At 40.5% G+C, this 20146-nt stretch overlaps 1 long non-coding RNA gene across 1 annotated transcript in view; it reads right to left on the bottom strand.

The window, feature by feature from the left end:
• The window catches only part of LOC117055054, a 65880-nt gene that overhangs the window by 28709 nt on the left and 17025 nt on the right, over nt 1-20146 (bottom strand). The window lies entirely within an intron of this gene.

Raw genomic sequence — 20146 nt, 5'->3', positions numbered from 1 at the left:
TATTCCAGAGTTTGTGACTGCTGTGAAAACATGCAGTATTTATGGAACGATTATTTAAATATAATTCAGTGTTTCTTGCTTTCAGCGAATACTGCAAAATCTGATTTAATAAAGAGAAAATGGTTAGTTCATGGATTTCTAATATTACACCATCAGCTCATTCCACCTACTACAGATTTCAATCTGTGTTGTTTTGAACTTGTTTCCATTGCAAAGTTTCTGCACTGGCATAAAAAGTAGAAATGCATTTCTGTTAAAAGATTAAGAGTATGGCAGTGCTGCAAATGTTGTACATGTGCAAAGCCATAACAGGAGTTCAAGGGATGGGTATCTGACATGCACCCGCCAATCCCATACTTAACTTTTTAAAAGAGAACCTCTGTTAATCCAGTCAGATAATTGGCTCTCACCCTTCAGTGGCAACTGGTTTTTCAGGGCTACCTGAAATTGCCAGGTACTCTCTGGGATCAGAGTCTGGATGAAACTAGCATAGTCAACATGTTGAGATAAAGTAGGTCATCCCATCCTGAATGTGATGAGTGGCATATCCCTTATACCCTCTCCCACACTTCATTACATATTTGTACTTGTGTGTAAAGTTTTGCACACTTTGCACACCTGTCATTATTTTCAAGAAATTAGTTATGAACTGACACTAGAAATAGAGCATGTACTTCATGGAACAATGCTTTGATTGTATATTGGAATATAATATATATATATATATATTATATAATATAATATATACGCGCCAACATGTACATTCAGGACTGAATTAAATCATATAGCTGCTCTTTTCAGAACCATCGGTTGGATCCAGACCAAGGCTGCGACCCTATAACCGCTTGCCTGGGAGTAAGCCCCAGAACTCAATGAAATTTATCGTACTTAGTTCCCATTTAATTAATAGGATGTTTAGCTTTAATCCAATTTCAATGGGAGCAATGTGCAATTAAGTTATTCCTCATCCAACTCCATATTTTTGGACAGCATGCCACCATTCTCCCATAGGCCACCTTCTCTTTTAGCATATTGGAAGAGGTACATGTATGGGTATGCTGTCTCTTCTTCGCATATGTATAAAGAAGTTGGCGATTTTGCTGCTTCAGCTGAGCAGCTGATTGATACTTCCCCACACAGCATGAAACATGCCAGCCATTTTTATTGCACAGGAAAATGTACACAATTGTAAACCTATCAATAAAGTGTAAACTACAAAGAATTTCAAAAGTTTGAAACCACCAGATATATGCAAGGGTATGTATGATCACCATTTTTGGGAGTTCCAAAATTACAATATTTTTTCATCTATAAGACCCCCCCATGTATAAGACGCCCCCTATTTTTGGGGACTCAGTTTTAAGAAAATGGGGGGAGATGGCCCAGAGTATAAGACGCCCCCCAATTTTTGACATTATTTTTAAGGAAAAAAACCTAGTCTTATACACGGGAAAATACGGTATATGGAATCAACATCAATGAGGCCTATTATATAGCATACCAGTGATATAGATGGTTTCATTCCATTTCTTAGCTGAGCATGGAGGACCACTGGATGTGTGAACAGGCTTACAGAAAGTGAGCATGTCATGGGGAAGAGAGAACAATCCCCTGAAATGCAACTTTTCTACATGCAGTCTCCCCCCCCGCCAAGAGTGGAACATTCAACATGCAATAACCCATACGCCACCCACCCATGCTTGTACTTGCTACCTGAAGTGAGAGTCCAAGAAAAGTTTTAGCATTTGAATGTGTTGATTGAATCAACTGTCCCTCACATGGCTCCCAGAAGCGTTTGCTGCAGGCCTGCATCCCTCATTACACATTGGGAAACCTATGTTTGCTTTGTATGTACATTTGACAATGAAGTACAACTAAACTGAGCTGCCTGTTTCATGTAGCTGGACAATGTGTGTGGCCAGAAACAAACACCATATGCCCATGCTTCACTTTATGGGCACACATGAAATCTTTTATATAAACCTGTTAAAAAAAGAAAAGAAAATTCATATGAAGCAATTCTCAGAGGAAAATTGCAGTATCACTGGGTTACTGGGTTATCCCCAAATGCTTTGTCCACACTGACTATCATTCCTTTTCTGGAGATTAAAGCCTAGTTCTGAACTAGATTAGATCACGGTTGTTAGTGCCATTGGAAGCCTTATCCTCCACGAATTTGTCAAAATTTCCTGTGAAAGTGAACTCAGCTAGTGACCATCATGGCACCTTGTGGTAGCTGATTCCATAGATTAACAATGCTAACACATAGCAAAATGGAGTGATTATTGGTTTTTGAGACAAGACCACAAGGGGGTTGTCTGCCAGAGGGTCCCAGGGTATGATCTGAAGGCTACCCCCTTTCTGAAGCTAAGCACATACGTTCAGGTCAGTGCCGAAATGGGACAATATCTGGGGCCACATTCATACTGGGTTCCATGATAGAAGAAAGGTGGGATATAAATGTAAGACATTAAAAAAATGCAAGAGCTCAGCACTTTGAGAAACAGATGGCTACATCTTAGGAAATGACACCCTTTCTTTTTGTCCCTCTGATGTTCAGTGCAAGGGCATACCATCCAGCCCTGCTGTCAATTTCGAATTTAGACGTGAATTGTGATATCGATGTCATGGTGCACATGCTTTGAGAAAGTAGTTATAAGAATATAAGAGCTAGTGGGAACCCTGAAAGCTGTAATTTAAGGTTCCAAAGCCTCAGTGTTACGATTACCATTAAAATTTACAGTGACAGAAGCCCAATTACATATGGTTATTTTCTTTTCTTAAATCAAACCATATTTCTGCCGTACATGAAAGATTCATTTCCTCCTACCAATCACTGTCACGGGAACCTATCTTTGTAGCTTCTGGTGTCAGAAGAGATGGGTTAGCCTTATCCCTCTGACAATGAAAGGATCAATGGGGTAGCAAAGCTGGGAGCCTCTTTGGAGCCAGCAGAGGAGTCTGATTTGCATGATAATCAGCAGTGGATCCGCTCAGTGCAAGCCTCCACACTTAGCAAAGTGCAGCTCAAACTTTAATAGCAGCAGTGAAACCGAAGGGAAGTGGGAGCTTTGACGCGAACTCCAGAAAAGCTGGCAGGTAAACCTGAAAAGTCAGTGAAGCAGCTCCAGCAGCAGCTCTAATGACCAGCAGATAAAAGAGGCAGGAGATACTCTTTGAAAAGGCTGCCAGCTCAGGCCCATTTGTTTGTTCAATTGAATTGGGTTAGCTTAACCAACTGACTGACCAACACATTTATTATAATTAATATTGTTGGTTAGTATATCATTTCCATCTATCTTTTGAGGGATCTATTTACACAGAATTGCACCTTCTGCTGCCCGGGGCTGATGCTGTTCTACACATGCAATATTCCTTGGTGAGTCAATTTGTGGATTCAGTGACATGTGGGTCTCATTTATTCTGTATGTATCCTCCTCTTTCCCAAGAAGCCTGAGAGTCTCAGTGGCCCTTCCCCCACCCATTTCCTCTTCACAACAAACCTATAATAGATCAGGTGGAGATATCTAGAATGGCTTATGGCCAGCCAATGAGCATCGTGGATGAAGAATAATTTTAAACTATTCTTACACTTTGGGTTGCATTCAGCTCTGTCACTGTGTAAGTGGAATGACCCCTGCTTATACAACTGAGCCTTCTCTTCCCCTTCTTCTGCCCACACCCCTCTGCTTTGGGTTTCCCCACAGTGCCCCAGAACAGATTTCAATGCAGCATGGGGGATTCCCAGGGGAGGGAGAGGATGTTCCTCTGGCTACTTAGGGGTGTGGCATGTAGAGGAAAGGCATTGTGATGAATCATAGAAAGAGGCACATTAATATAGAAGCTTATTATAGAAGGGATGGTTGAGCTTTTCCAAACAAATGATTCTCCGCATCTGGCTACTGTAGTGCAATCTAGATGAGTCTTTCCTTGAAGGATTTAGGACCACAGGGGGGAACAGTTGTGCCCCAAACCTCCTAATGTTTAGGATACAGCTGCTCCCCTCCTGTGGTCAGTTTCCAGTTCAGCACCATTTTCACACTTCTTTCCATTTCATTCCTATTTCTCTACTGCTACAGTCTTGGATATGATTCAAGAGTCTGGTTTGGAGTCTAAGCACCTTTTCTAATCTGCTACATCATAGTCAAGAAAATGTTTATTGATCCAAACACGACTGAGGTCCCTGCACCCCGAAATCTCACTTGAGGGGCTGTCACACAGAAAAGAGCAAAGACTTGTTCTCTGCTTCCCCCAAGAGCAGGAATGCAATTCTAGATGTTGTTGGACTACAGCTCCCATTGTCCCTGACCATTGCCATGATGGCTGCGGCTGATGGGAGTTGTAGTACAAAACATCTGGAGGGCAACAGGCTCATTATGGTTTATGTAGAATATCAAAGAAGATTAAGTAAGCATAAAGCTTATCAACAGGCCAATTACGATCCAAATGTAGCTCTATAGCTAATGCTAGGAAGTACGTAACTAGCAACTCTCCTGCAACCATTACACCTAGACTCAAGAGTCAGAACCCCCATCACAGTTCATCTGGCAGTTTTCCCCTTATGAAGGCTCCTAGGTGGAGAGTGTGGGATATGGCAGGTGGAAGCAGCTGTCCCTTGATGGCAAACAATCTTCCCTCCCTTGTTTTAAGTGGTATGAGTATCACTTGTTGAAAAGCTAAAGGACAGAGGCAGAGTTGATTATATCTTTAGCTTGCCACCAAGAACAACTGCAGCCAAAGCCAATGAACTACCATTAGACTGGTAGTCTAGCTGTTGCTGGGCTCCATCTTCTATCAGCCATAGCCAGCATAACCAGCTGTCAGCATGATGGAAACTGTAGTCCAACAACAACTGAAGGACCATAGGTTTTCCACCCTTCATATATAGATAGATATATATTTGATTTTATTTTTCATATAAATATATCATCAAAGTCCCCAGAGCAAGATGAATGCTGCATGAACTCGGAAGGCACACACAAGTAGCAGAACGATGCTCTGTCATTGCCCTTTGATTTTTCCATAAAGTGAATGGAATTCTAATTAAGTGCATGGTGGAGTTCATGCACCCTCATGTTGACTGTTCAAATTCTGTGCAAAGCTATAATGTGCATACGAGCCATAGGTGAAGATAAAACAGGAATATTTACAGAGGTCAATTCTGAAGTCACTTTGTGACTTATGTAAAATCTATTTTTTTTTAACTTCAGTGGAAAGCTCATATCTTTACAGACAGCAGTATTACAAACAATAAAACAGTCCTAACAACCAAACAGCACCTGTAAATAAACGACATTTACACAGTTCTTTTGAACTCAAGCTTAGATGCTATCAATCTTATAAAGCACAGTGCCGTAATTCAATGTTTAACTAACCTTACTTTCATCTTCTCATAGTCTTTCCTTGTGCTATTTTATTCATTGTGTAGTAAATAATAAGACTACTGAGCAATGACTACAACCCATCTTCCCCATAATGACATGTTTATGGGGTTTGTCAAAACTCATAATTTGAGTCGCCTGGATGGAATGACTTGAGGAGGAGGTAGGGTGCAGGCACTCATGTCACAGGAAATAAATGCCTGATGGTTGCTTTCCAACAGAAGAACTGTGAGCCTTGTGGAAACTTTCATGGAGGCTGTTTCTCTGGAGGCAGGAAGAACACCCTCAAGTGAAAAACAGAAACATTTGCAGTGGTCAGATCACACCTCCTTCTATGCTAAAGGCATCAAAGTTCCATAATAACTAGGAAATGTTTTTTTGAGAGCCAAAAGTATTTGGGACAAGGTTTTTGGATTCATTCTGGCAGTAGACTTGAAAGAACTCCACACCAGCTGTTTCCTGTTGTTTCGAAGCACAGGGTCTGATACTGGCCTTTACTGATCCACATAGCTGATAGGGTTGGACTATGTAGTCCATGTGGCTGGTTTCCCACATAATCTGCATGAAAGTTTCAAAAGAAAGAGGTATCTTCCTTTCCCTGGGATGTCTTCCATCATCTCAGTTGTATGCTACTCTGCTGTCCAAAAGGCAGAGTGAAAGGTACTTTGGACAGGCTGCCAAATTATTATGGTTATATATTACATTTTAATCTCACTGTTCCTCCAAAAAGCTCAAGGTGAGATCTTTATTGATACAACAACCTTTTCCATAATAAACTGTTGTTGCTGTTTCGCAGGTGAGATTCAGATGCAGACCAGGTCGAGCAGTTAAAGTGGATTTGGCACTCTTGAGCTTCCATAATTGGCTTCCAATTTTGGAGGGACTTTTTGTGGTAAGGAAAGTGATGGGAAATTTATTGGAAACATACAATAGAAATGGCTTGATGTGAAACCATATAACATGCGCCACATCCCCCTGGTCAAATACAAATGAATGCTCAGTAAACAGTTGATCAATATGAGTTCTCACTAAACAGGTCATCTGGAAGCAACCCAAGTGCCAGGCAAGCATGCTGAGGAAGAGAAATCTGGAGAAGGATCTCTGAATTTTATCTTAATCTATGGACAGGTTTCTGCTGGAGATGGTGGTCCTCAGCTAGCACTTTTGAAAAAAGCTAGGTGCTAGTAAAAAGTTTTAAAGACCTTGTCATGATATGTTCACAGTAGTCAGATCCAGTAAACAATCTGAACAATCTGGCCATGGCATCCAGTATCAGTTGTAGCTTCCAGATGCTGTTCAAGGCTGACCCTGCAGCCAACTCATGAGTGGAAATGGCAGGTAAGGGGTTCACAAGATCCCAGCACATTGCCTCATTCAGGATTTAATGACAGGGTTCTGCACCATTTAAAGTTTCTGAGTGGTTTTCAATGCCAGCCCCTCATAGAGAGTGTTGTTAGAGGCAGAGGAATTAAAAGTACCAGGCATGTTTTTCATTCCCCCTGTATCAATGACACATCTGAAGCCACAGTAACTGTAATCCTATTAAATTAAACATATGTATTACATGTACAATTGAAAATTATTATGTTTGATTTTATTAAATGTTCAGCACTGGATTTAAGCCCCCTTCCCATAAATTAATGGGAGTTGGGGCTGTCAACTTAATAAATTATTTAATCAATTAACTGTCTGGCTTTTAAGTGATTGTTTCAAACTCTCAGAGAAGGTGCTCTTGTGAGGTTCCTGAAGGAAGACAATATAATTTCAAATGATCTGCTAGCTTTGGATGACAACCAGAAGCAAAAATGATCTTTAAGACCTTCAAATTTGGCAAAGGGAGGCAGCTTATTTCAGCAGTTGCATGTGAACTCAGGCACACGTCCTACTGAATGCAGCAGGGTTTACTACCAGGTAAGTAGTAATGAAGCTGAATGTTGGAAAATTCAGGAAAATAAAGGAAAGGGCTTCTTAATGCTTCATAGTTAAACAATGGAACCACTCCCACAAGAGATACAGTGACAGCCATCAACTTGGATGATTTCAAAAGAGGATTAGATAGATTGATGGAGGATGAGGCTATCAATGGCTACTAGACATGATGACCATTATCTGCCTTCATGGTTGGAGGCAGCAATGCATCTGAATACCTGTTGCTGGACACTGCAGTATGGTGGAGTAGTCTTGTGCTCAGGTCCTGCTAACAGGTTTCCCACAGGCATCTGGTTGGCCAATGCGAGAACACAATGCTGGTCTATGTAAGCCATTAGCCTGATTCAGAAGCTCTTATGTTCTTAAGTGGGTACAGAATTGCAGTGTTAGGATGCAATTCTCTACTCCAGGGCTGTGGAACCTGTGGCCCTCCATATGTTTTGGACTACAATTGCCATCACCCCAACCATTGGCCATGCTGGCTGGGGCTGATGTGAGCTTGAGCCCAACAATATCTGGAAGACCACAAGTTCACCATTCCTGCAATATTCACCTTCATGGGAGCATCAAACTCAATGGGACTTACTTCTGTAGAAATGTATAAACTTTCACAGTTACACAACTTTCTTCAAATGTCCTGAATCCTGGATTATTATTATTATTTGCAGATTAGTTACATTTTAAACTGTCATTAAATGTTTAGTTGATTAATTGAGGAAAATCTAAGCCTGAAGTGCTTCAGTATTTTAGCTTTGCAGGCCATATGGAATAATATTGGGCAGCTGGAGGGGGAGTGGGGGTGGAGGCAGGGAAAGGTGGAGGAGAAATGCAATTTCCTTTCCCCTACTCCAGAAAACTCATCATAACTTGAAGGAAGTCAAGCAAGTCAGCATTTTACAAGCCACCAACGTTGACATGACAGGCATGGAATTTTCATACCTACAGAATTGCTGAGGAAATCCTCCCTTGCAAAAAGTTCTCTCTCTCTCTCTCTCTGTGTGTTTTTTTCTTCCATGAGGAGAATTGTATAAAGCAATTGGTGGGTAGGAAAGGCTTGAAATGAACACATTTGAAAACAAAGTCCCAAAGCAATGTGGACTGCGGACTGTACCACCCCTTCCCTACCCCATGGATGTTTTAAAAAGCGGATTGATAGGGTTTGTCCTGTGCTACCGATGACCAAGATTTGATCCATAAAGGTTGGCAGCTTTGTGAGCAATGGGAACAGATTTTTTTTTTTTTACTTTAACTCTAGCCATTGAATCTGAAGAGTAATTGCCACCCTGGAAAGGTAATTACATATGCTATTGTTTATACACATAATAGGCCCTGGAATGCATGTTCTGCAGATAGAAAAAAGAAAATCCTGCTTTCACATTGGGGCGGTACGCAATGTATAGTGACAGAATGCCACAAATAGCATTCATACTCCTGCATGTTAATGGGTGATTTCTCTTGGTGTGTGTGTTTAAGGGAAGGGGGGAGGGAAGGGATTTGGAAGGGGAGGGGAAGAGAGGGAGGCTTTTTAAAAACAGTACCATGTAAATACAAGTGATTTCCGTCTCTCTCTCTCTCTCTCTCTTAAAGAATCATGAGAAATGTTTTTGAAGCTTCAAAGGGACTGCACTGCTTTCTTACCCCATGGGAATATTAATTACTCCCAAACTTTTATAATTCGTTGAACAATACCATATGTGTTTGTAAAAGAAATTACAGGCAAAGCTGTGCTAAAGGGGTCTTGACTTGAATTGCCCTGAAATTGGACCAAACAGTTTGACAGAATATTGGATAGCACTTTGAAGCATCCCACTGTGCCTGGAGTGGAAGACATACAAAAAAAATGAATTTTGAGTTACAAAAGTGTCTCTCGCTCTTTAACTCTTTGTATCAATTTCTCTTTTCACCATTCAAAAACATATGTTAGAAATAACAACCATGTAAGGCTTGGTTACCATGATATTCTTTCTGGGCAGTAGGTATGCATTTCTGAAGAGACGCAGAGAGAGAGAGAGAGAGAGAGAGAGAGAGAGAGAGAAAGATTTGTGTGTGTGCATAGAATATTTCAAAATATTGCAAGGATCAGGACGACACAAAGCCAAAGAATACTTCTGTATTCTAATATTGAACTGAGCATTGTTTGAGGTTGAAGCAATTCATCGTGGGTTATTCTCTGCCACAGTGTCCAGCAAATTGCATGACCAGTTTGTTAGGCTTGACAACAGCCCTTTACCTAACAATGGCCTCAGCAGCTCGCAGCAGCAGAGGAATGTCAAAATGAGCACATTTCACACACAGATGTGTGACTATTATGGGTATAAGAATGCATATGGTGGGGAGAAGAGGGGGGAGGCTGGGGGTGGCTAACAGTTAGCAGTGGGGACATGGCCTCACTGACCATTTTTAATCAGCCCTTCTGTAAACAATTCAACATTTTCATTGTTCTCCAAAAACTAATAAAGAGAAACAAGCACTTTTCATTCATCTTGAAGTAATTTTCTGTCAGGTTCAAGCCCCTCGTGGCCTACAGCTTGTGCACTGCTAGCTGTGTGATACAACAACTATTTCAATTTATTTTACAAACTCCGACCATTCAAATGTCAGTTAGTGTTCACCAAGCCGGCATCGGATCTGAAATTGTGCAGTTAACGAGTTTTACAACATTTCTATCAAGAGAAACTGTTTAGCATAACTGACTCTTAAGGAGTTATTACCTCTAAAAATCCATTTTAAGGGGCATTATTTAAATAAAATAGAAAAACGGTTCACTGCCTTTTAAAGGGGCTACAAAAAAGTCCATCAGATCCAGTGCAGTAATCCTCAGCTTAAAGCACTCTCGAGAGCACTTCTGGGAATTATCAGCATAATGAAATGTTTTGTGAAATGTCCAGATAGATTCCTCTACTCAACAATTTTACGGCACCATATTTATTTTCCACCTTTAAAAAAGGAAAAAAAAAAGTGAATTACTTTTCGAGGGGATGACTCTACACTGCAGATTAACTGAACACATTATTACCAAGGTTATAGTAGAAGAAAAAAGCTCAGTTTGCAGCATCGCCTATGTAAAACTGTAAGGAAAAGACCAGCCTTTTATGCTGTCCTACACTCCAAATGGGTTAAATGACAGTGAGGCTTATGCATATTTGCGTTCCCCTTATACTTCATTTCTCATACTTTTAAACAACTCTGTTACACACCTGCACCTGTAAAAAGGAAAAGGAAATAAGAAAACCCATTGTGTGATTTGTTCAGAACTCTCTCTGTGGATTAATTAAATGAACAAATAACAACAACAATAGCAAGATGTAACGAAAATAGCAATCAAAGAAGCAGATATTTCTGGATAGTGAAATGAACAAGGAATAGATTTCACAAAAATACTGTAACCATAATGACCAATGACCCAAAACAGCTTTAATGGTAGCAGTGTATAATGGGGGCAGGGTGCGGCAAAAGAGTAAGTTGATCTTACCTATTAAATTACCTAATGGGGGTAAAACCACACTTGCAGCAAAAGGACTTCAAAGGCATCTATAAAACGTACGTTGGAAACTGTTCTGAGTTACATTTGAAGGTAATACATTGATTTTTTTGGACACAAACTGGTACTTCTACTACCCTAAGTTTGAGCATAGCCTAGGGCTTGCCGATCAGAAGGTTAGTGGTTCGAATCCCCCACAACGGGGTGATCACCTGTTGCTCAGTCCCTGCTTCTGCCAACCTAGCAGTTCAAAGGCACGCCAGGGCAAGTAGATAAATAGGTACCACTCTGGCGGGATGGTAACGGCGTTCCGTGTGCTCTGCTCTGGTTCGCCAGCAGCAGCTTAGTCATGCTGGCCACGTGTACCTAGATCCCTCGGCCAGTAAAGGAGATGAGTGCGGCAAACCCAGAGTCGTCTGCGACTGGACCTAATGGTCAGGGGTCCCTTTACCTTTACCTTTATTCCCCTTTAATGTGTTTCTTACAATGCCTTGTTGGAGATATTTAACTGCTTTGGCAGGGACTTATTTATTGTATATTTTAAGAAAGTACTTAATAGTATTAGGGTAGTATATAAGTAGTAATAATATATACTTATTCCCTCAGCTCTTATTCAAATAACTAATTACAGCAGTCAATGGAAGAGGAAATATGGGTTCATTAAAAATAATAATGTAGCATTGGGATGGCCTTTACATCAGGTATACCCCCTATTTGAGTCATCATCAACCAGTCAAGAGGGAATTGAGTAAACTGTGAGATAGGCTTGAACTGGGCTTAGTGTTTTCCTTCCACATTATTAAAAGTCCTTGCTGCTGAATATTAATAAACACTGTTAAGTACTGAGAGACTTTCTCAAGTGTTACTGACAGGTGTGCCTTAGTTTTAAAACACCCCAAACCTGGTCACATTATTGCACTCTCATCTTTACTGAGAGTGTTAAGTAGTGGGTGGACATAGCAGACAACACAGTGATTCTCCAAGCAGCTCTCTTTATTCTCAGGCTGGAACAGAACTGGACTGAAGGGCTCAGCCAGCCTGCTTATATAGTACTCAGTTACATGCAACAGTAACGACTCTCTCTAGCTACCCAATCCGTGAACGGCACTCTCAATCCTTCATTTGCATGTTGTTGACCTGAGTGAGAACTGCAGCCATGGTGGGCAGAGTGAAACTATATATACAACACCCCTAGTGGCCTAGGGTGAGAACTTCAATACATAACAGAGAGAGTTTATGGCACCATCATACTCTCAAACATATGCTCCACTCCATCCTGTTCCATCTCTTGATTGCTTCCTCTGCACTGTCTCTTTTTTGCTTTGCTGACTACCATCTCCACTTGCCTCTAATCCTAGTCCTACTCCAGCAGTCCATGGCAACAACTCCACTCCCCCAAATTCTGCTTCACCTCAGTCTTTATCCCTCTGTTATTTCCCCTTTCATTGTATGTTTCTCCCAAATAACATCCATCCATTCACCATTTTTTTGTATGCTGCCTTTCCTCAAAGACAGTTCACAATGTGAAAAATTACATAATTACAAATCGAACAAAAGTAGTCATAAACAATAAAGAAAACATATAAAAAGTATACAAGTAGAAAAAGTAAAAATTACCTATAGACATGCTCTGATGTCCTGTATCATGGAAAAAGCAGAGAGCATTTAGCCATTGTGATTCATGCCTTGGTAACTTCATGACTGGACTACTGTAATGCATTCTATGTGGGGCTTCCCTTGGGATTGGTTGGAAGCTGATGGTGGTACAGAATGCTATAACCTGGGCTTATTACACCTGTGCCGAGAAATCTACTTTGGCTTCCAGTTTCATGATGTTCTCCTTGTCCCCAAAATCAACATAATTTTTCATTATCCAAAAGACATGCCGTACAAAGTGAGAAATGGATCCCATGCACTCTAGGCCCATTCCAACAAGAAGCAGCTGACATATTCACAAGGTGACAACCAATCTTCCAAAGCACAGCAAAAGTCTTTGAAGACAGCTCAGGTAACCTGCTACAACTCTGGAGCATCCTATCCCCACAGAGATAATTGCCCACCCACAAATTTGGGAAAAGAAATAACTACTCAAGTTTCTGCATTTCATCACAGTTTGCACCACACAGTTATAGCCAAAAGCAAGCAAATGATTTCCAGGCTGAACCTCCACAAGAAGAGGGCAAATATGTTTACATTGTGTGCTCCACGCAAACAAGTGCTTCCAAACAGAACTTTCTGACACATTGCCACATTTTCATACAGGGGCATAGACTGAAGTTTCACTGACACTGGCTCAACCGTAAATATGAAGGCTCAGTGTGCATATGATGCATCCCCTCAGAAGCTACCACTAGTCCAGAACCATTATCAGCATGTGGCATGTTCTGAGCCCACCTTCAGAGACATTATCTGTTACAAGTCCAGTGTATGTGGCAGCTGATGGCACTGATGCATTGCTTAGTTACAAGACAGTTACAAGGACTGGTTAAGAAGACTCAAGAAATATAAGTTGACAAACTGACCCAAACTCTTCAAACTCATCAAGAAATGTTTAAAGGAATTGAAAAGCAAGCAAGCAAGCAAGCAAGCAAAACTTCACATTCTGACTCTGATTAGACAATGAAGCTGTCACAAAGAAATATATACTTCTCAGAGGCAGTTTTAAGTAGCGTGACTGGTGTGGCTGCACTGGGCACCACACTGAAGTGGTGAGAGGTGGTGTGCGTGTGCGCCGAATGTTAGTGCCACCCAGAGTGCTACTAAAATCTGAGAGCCCAAAGTCTGCCACTGCCCTTCTGCATTGGAGAACTAGCTGAAGAAAAATAAAAACTTCCAGAAGAGCTTGACAATACTGAGTACAAGGTCTTACCTCAAGGTCTCTTCAATAGTAGTGGTCCAAAAACCAAAGCAACCAGGTAAATGACAGAGACACATTATTCCTACTGTAGATTAAATTGTTGCAGACTTGAATGAATAAATGAATAATAATAATAACAACACAGCAGCAACTATTATTTATACTCCTGCCCATTTTGCTGGGTTTCCCAGCCACTCTGGGTGGCTCCCAATAGAATATTAAAAACATGACAAAACATCAAACATTAAAAACTTCCCTAAACAGGGCTGCCTTCAGATGTTTTCTAAAAGTCAAGTAGTTGTTTATTTCTTTGACATCTGATGGGAGGGCGTTCCACAGGCTGGGTGCCACTACTGAGAGGCCTCTGCCTGGTTCCCTGTAACCTTACTTCTCGCAGTGAGGGAACCGCCAGAAGGCCCTCGGAGCTGGACCTCAGTGTCTGGGCCGAATAATGGGGGTGGAGATGCTCCTTCAGGTATATTCCTAACTTCATCAGCTGGAGCTCCATCCAGAATCTAGGCATGTAACAAACTTTTCAATTCAGTCTCCATCACTACAAGCACCTCCATTTTGGAATTGCTTCTGCTGCAGAAACATTTCAGAATGTCATACATGAATTTCTAGCTGATAATTCCCAGGAATTCTTAATCTAAGTGATGACATTTTGGTATCAGAGGACCATAATAATTGACTTGAAGCAGTCTTAAAATGGTTGGATGAGGGGAACCTAACACTAAACCCAAGCAAATGTGAGTTCAAAATACACATTTTGGATTTTGTTGGTTACATGTTCTCTAAAGAGGGTATTTCAGTTGACCCCCCCAAACTACGCATGATGCTTAATAATAATTAGTATGGACATTATGGAAGATTTTCCATAGCAGGGTGAGCTCTATGATGACATAAACTGAAGCTACTTTGGACACCATTAAGGGATGCTTTAAGATGATGCTAGTGAGGGGAAACAAGAAAGCAGGTCAACCTTCTTAACCTACATCCTATCAAGCTCAAAGTGGCAGGGCAGAAGTGAAGATGAAGGAACAGGGAGGGAAGGGGGGGAAATGCCATTTTGGGGTCCACCTCAGGTGCCAAAATGTCTTGGGCCAGCCCTGGATAGGAAGCACCATTTGGATTCCCCTATATATATATATATATATATATATATATATATATATATGTATATATGTATATATATATATATGTATATGTATATATATATATATATATATATAGATATATATATATATATATATGTATGTATGTCTTGGACTTGCTGTCTTCTAGATTTTAAGAAGTTATGGAGGTATAAGTATAAATAATATTGGTAGAAATCAATAGAGGAGGCCATTTCTCTTCTTATTGATGGCTGTCTTTAAATAAAAATCTACCTCAAGAATTTAAACTCATGGCCTCTACACCATTTACTCTTATCACTTCCTTAAAAGTTGGAAGGTAGCTTTCCCAAATTGTCAAATAATTTCCTCATAAACTCTGAAAAATAAAACAAATAACATGCCAATGGTTACTACACAAAGAGGTTAAACATTACAGCTAATTTCCTCACTGAAATCCAATCCAGGGATTAGCAACAATGGAGAATCTTTTTTATTTGCATTTAATTTGTACCTTCACTCTATTATCTCCTATGTTTTAGTTCCAGGAAATGTGGTCTCGGGCTATTATAACCACATTTCATGCTGCTGTTGCACTGTTATTTGAGCTCCAGGGCTGGAAACATCATTCTGGAAAAAAAAGCTAGCCTACTTTATTTTAATTAGCCGAGGGTTGTATCTAAACAAAAATTAATAATATTGAGTATATCTATCATATAGAGCACAAAATAATTGTTTTTGAGAGATAGCAATGATATAATTTTTATTTATAAATCTGTTATATCACTTTCAACTCGTCCCTATAGAAACTGGCAATCATATGGACAATTAGTAACATTAATATTGACTTGAATTGTTGATTTTTTTACTTTTAAGAAAAGTACATTTATCTCCATGGCTTTATCTGAACCATGATCTGTTCAAGTTCCCCCCCACTTTTGTGTGTCAAATCCATGTATGGCTTTATATTGCAAATCCTGTCTAGGGAAAAGGGTGAACAGAGAAGTGCTTCTGGGGAAAAAAAGCATCCATTTAAAAGCTTTTAACTGAGGCAAGAGTGACTTCACAGTTTTTACACTTTGTCTTCTTGTAAAAAAGAAGACGTGGGGGCAGGAGGAGAGGAAAAGTGGTGCTAGCATGAAGTTGCCACCCGGTGCATGCTCCAGCAGCTCTTTCCTCTTGGCTGGTTTGGCGATAGTGACAAACACCCCCCCCCCAAGATAGGATTGAGTATTCAATGGGAAATGTTTTGTTCTTCCTAAAGGTTTCGGTGGGTGCCTCCCCCCAACCCCCCGCTGCTAGGAGGATAGCAGGAAGGAATGGGTAGGGAAGCTTGGATGGGCCACGAACAAAACTCTGAATCAGATCTTCCTTAAAAAAAAAACATTTGTGCACAAGCATGCCTTGCTAGCTTTCCACAAAACACTGCAGCTCACTTTGTACATTGCCTCGCTGTGCGTTTGAGAACTTACAAACTTAATCATTCTGAGCCAAGCCGTTTGGCAGAGAATCCAACCCTTTCCTAATACATAGGTGTTTGTAGCTGAAGTCAGCATTGCAAGAAGAAAGAAATCTATCAATGACCCTCTTGTTCCTTTTTTTTTTTTTAATGTTGCTGGAAGTGTCACCCTGGTGACACTGCTTGGTTGTTTGGCTTAGCAGGGTTGTTAGGAGTCAGTTCTTGCTCTTCTCCTCCCGAGGCTGCTGGTGGGGATGTTCGTGAGTGGCCTTGTTGTTTCATAACTCCTGCTTTTGTAACGCAATTTTATAAAGTTGCTCGAACAACCAAAAGCCCTTCTGGTGTAAACGTAGATGCTTTGAAACCCAGTAACGACACACACACACACACACACACACACACACACACATTTGGGGGGGTATATTCTGGAGAACACATTTGTATTTGACATAATTAGTGGTCTGCAAAATCTAAGTCTATCCAGGGGAAAAATCTCAAGACAACTGCTTTGCAGGTTATTAGTGCTCAATTTCTGATCGTCAAACCCTGCACATCTTAATTTCTAGAGAATAAGCTCAATTGAACTTGCTCCCCAGTTATGCAAAAATTGCTCAGATAAAAAACCAAGTGGACACCAATGTAATGAATGTGGTTATTAAATTGTTTCAATTGAAAGAACCCTATTCTTACACCGTCATAATGGGAACTATTTATCCCTACTGATCGGCCTGTCTCTTTCTACTGAGCTCTCTTTGATCTTGAAGCATATTGCAGTAGTGTGTCCTATTGAAAAGCAAAACTGGGGCAATTTTAATGCTTTTGTACCTTACCAGTGCTCTATTTTTTTCACTGTTTAAAAATAGCTGCTAATTATAAGTGCAGTTTAAATGTCTCAAGTGACCCAGAAATGCAGGTTGGAATAAGACAGATTGCGTGTCTCATATAAAACAGATGTACTCTCGCCAAACAGACCAAAGTCCTCAAAACGCGGCTTCCTTTCAGGTTATTTCAATCAAGTAGTGAACAGGTCTGGGCTATAGAGCTGCCCACATTCTAAACTGGCAAGAGACAACTAGACCTATATTTATCCATAAATGAATTCCCAACACATGGGTGTATGTTGTCATGGGTGATATATTGGCTGAGGGCTTTTGCCTTCTGCATTTGAGGCCCAAGGGGTTAGATGCTTCATTTATTCTCGACCTCACATACCTCTTCTTGACATAGTCAATCTCTGATTTTTTTAATGGAATATTCAGTGGTAATAATGATTCTGGAACTGTCAGCCTGTTTTTCCTTAAATTTTCAAATTACATAAATATGAATAGCAGCAGATGAGCAGATAGTGGCTCAGATCCAAGTTCTAGCTGGATGCAACTACTTGTGTGCAACAGCCCATGGTCCCTATGAGATTGCACATCTTCTGTATCAAAATCCACATCTGGACAGCTGCATGGGGCTTACACAGATAAGAATGCACATGCCCTTCCACATCAGTTATGCAAGAGCATGTAATATTTTGCTTTCAGATTTGCCTTGCTGGCTAGGGGCAAATATGTGGACCTAGAACTGTATTACAGGCAAGGACCGATTTACGTGTGTCCAATTGACATGCGATCATGCATGGCACTGAACCCAGAGTTGACCCAAAAATGTCAGTTAAAGAGTAGAATGGGGGCAGGGTGGAACAATACGGGTCCCACTGATATGTGGAGGTCTGGAATGTAACCCCCATGCAAAATGTGGATTGTCTGTATCTCACTGGGAGTCTCAGGCAAATCATACCCAATTAATCTCAGTTCCTTATCTGTAAATGGGAAGACTGAAGGACAAAGATTGTGGAACACTTCACACCTGAAACATGTTTTCTTTTCTCCCCTTTGCCTGAAACATGTTTTCTTTTCTCCCCTTTGCTCATATTTTTAAACACTTTTCTTAAGTTAAATGGGAGATTGCTGGAGTTATAATTACATTTCCTTGTGCACTTTGAGATCTCTTCCCACACAAGAGTTTGCCTACAGAGGGAAGTTTGAAACCTACTTCTTTTCTGTATTATTTCAATTTTTTTTTAAAATGTGATGTGTTATCCAAAGAACTCACACCTGAACAAACTTTTACTCATAGACATTTCTGGAAATGCAATATTAGCTGTCTCGAGGCACTAAAAACTTGGTGTGATAGAATAATAAATTAATATTTGAGAGGATACATCTGTTTTCCTGAATATGTTTGATGATACAGATTCTACCATCCCATATCCTGTAAGGCCATGTTCCTCACAGAGTAATAATAATAGTAAAATGTTTAGGCATGCTATTCTAAAATTCCCTTCTTTTGAAGTTGTCACCCGTTACAGGCAATTTCATTTGAGAATAGGCTTGTGACCCAATTTAAGAAAACGTACAGCAGGAATGGTGATTGTATAGGTCTCCAAATGATATTGGACACCAACTTCCATAATCTCATACCATTGGCTGTGCTGGCTGGGATTGAGTGGGTTTTTAGTTCAACAATGTATGGAGGACTCTATATTGACTACCACTGTGTTAAACAATTTACTGCAAACCCCTTATTATAGAGAACGTGGTGGAAGTAAAGCTCTTTCAATGCTAGGGTTAGCATCTGTCCCAAGAGCCAGTACCGCGATTCATATGCTTGGTCTGATATGTTGCTGCTTTGTTTAATGAGCTACTTAACTTTTTAACTTATTAACAATCGTTCAGGCTGGACACAGGTCCAGCTCTGCGGACCTTCTCGGTGGTGGCATCTGCCCTGTGGAATGCCCTCCCATCAGATGTTAAGGAAATAAACAACTGTCTGACTTTTAGAAGACATCTGAAAGCAGCCCTGTTTAGGGAAGTTTTTAATGTTTGATTTTTTATCGTGTTTTGAGTATTCTGTTGGGAGCCACCCAGAGTGGCTGGGGAAACCCAGCCAGATGGGTGGGGTATAAACAAACAAACAAACAAACAAACAAACAAACAAACAAACAAGAAATCAACACCAAACTGCTTAAAATAATTTATAGACTTCCCCAGGACTGCATCAATTCTGTGTGCACTTACCTGGGAGTAAGCCTTTTGCACTCAATGGGACCTTGAAATTCTGATTAAACATGCATAGGATTGCTTTACCGATGTGTTCACCTGTTCACTTTCAAGAGTTAATAAGTCCTGTTTGTTTTGACTCAATCAGTTAAACTGATTTCCAGAAAAAGCTTAGCTTCGTTAAAGAATGTAACAACATATAGTCAACTGAAAATTCATTGAGGGTGAATAAATATAACTGATTCAGCTGGGGCAACCCAGTGCAATAGGCTTCTTGTGGGTCAAAACTAAGCTCCATGGAGCATATCACCAGTGGGGATAAGCTCACCAATCCTATCACCATTGTCCATGGCAATGCACATGATTTACATACTCAGAACTACCCAGGATTTCAGACTAAAATGCCTAGGTTGATGAAACCCATCTGGAAGGTTGTCCACTGGAAACACAAGGGTAGAACTGGCATAATTTATGTCAGAGGTATTTGGGAACAAGTCCAAAAACATCTTCTGAGAGAGGAAATAGCTTGTTACTCAAAAAAGAGAGCAGAGAGAGGCCACATTCACACTGTAGATTTTAGGTACTGTGATACCACTTTAAACAGTCTTGGCTTCCCTCAAATAATTCTGGGAGTTGTAGGGTGCTGAGAGTTAGGAGACTCCTATTCCTCTCACAGTACTACACAGTGGTTTAAAAATAAATCCCTCTTTACAGGGTACTGTGGGAATTGTTGCTCTGTGAGAGGAATTTGGGGTGTGTCTGTGTGTCTCCAAACAACTCTAAGCACCCTTAGCCAACTACAACTCCTAGAATTCTTTGCGGGAAGCCATGGTACTTTATAGTGGTTATATACTGCTTTAATCCTGGCCACCTAGCAGTT

Source organism: Lacerta agilis, chromosome 11, assembly GCF_009819535.1.
Source record: "Lacerta agilis isolate rLacAgi1 chromosome 11, rLacAgi1.pri, whole genome shotgun sequence".
Lineage (NCBI taxonomy): Eukaryota > Metazoa > Chordata > Lepidosauria > Squamata > Lacertidae > Lacerta > Lacerta agilis.
This window is presented reverse-complemented; position numbering and strand designations above follow the sequence as displayed.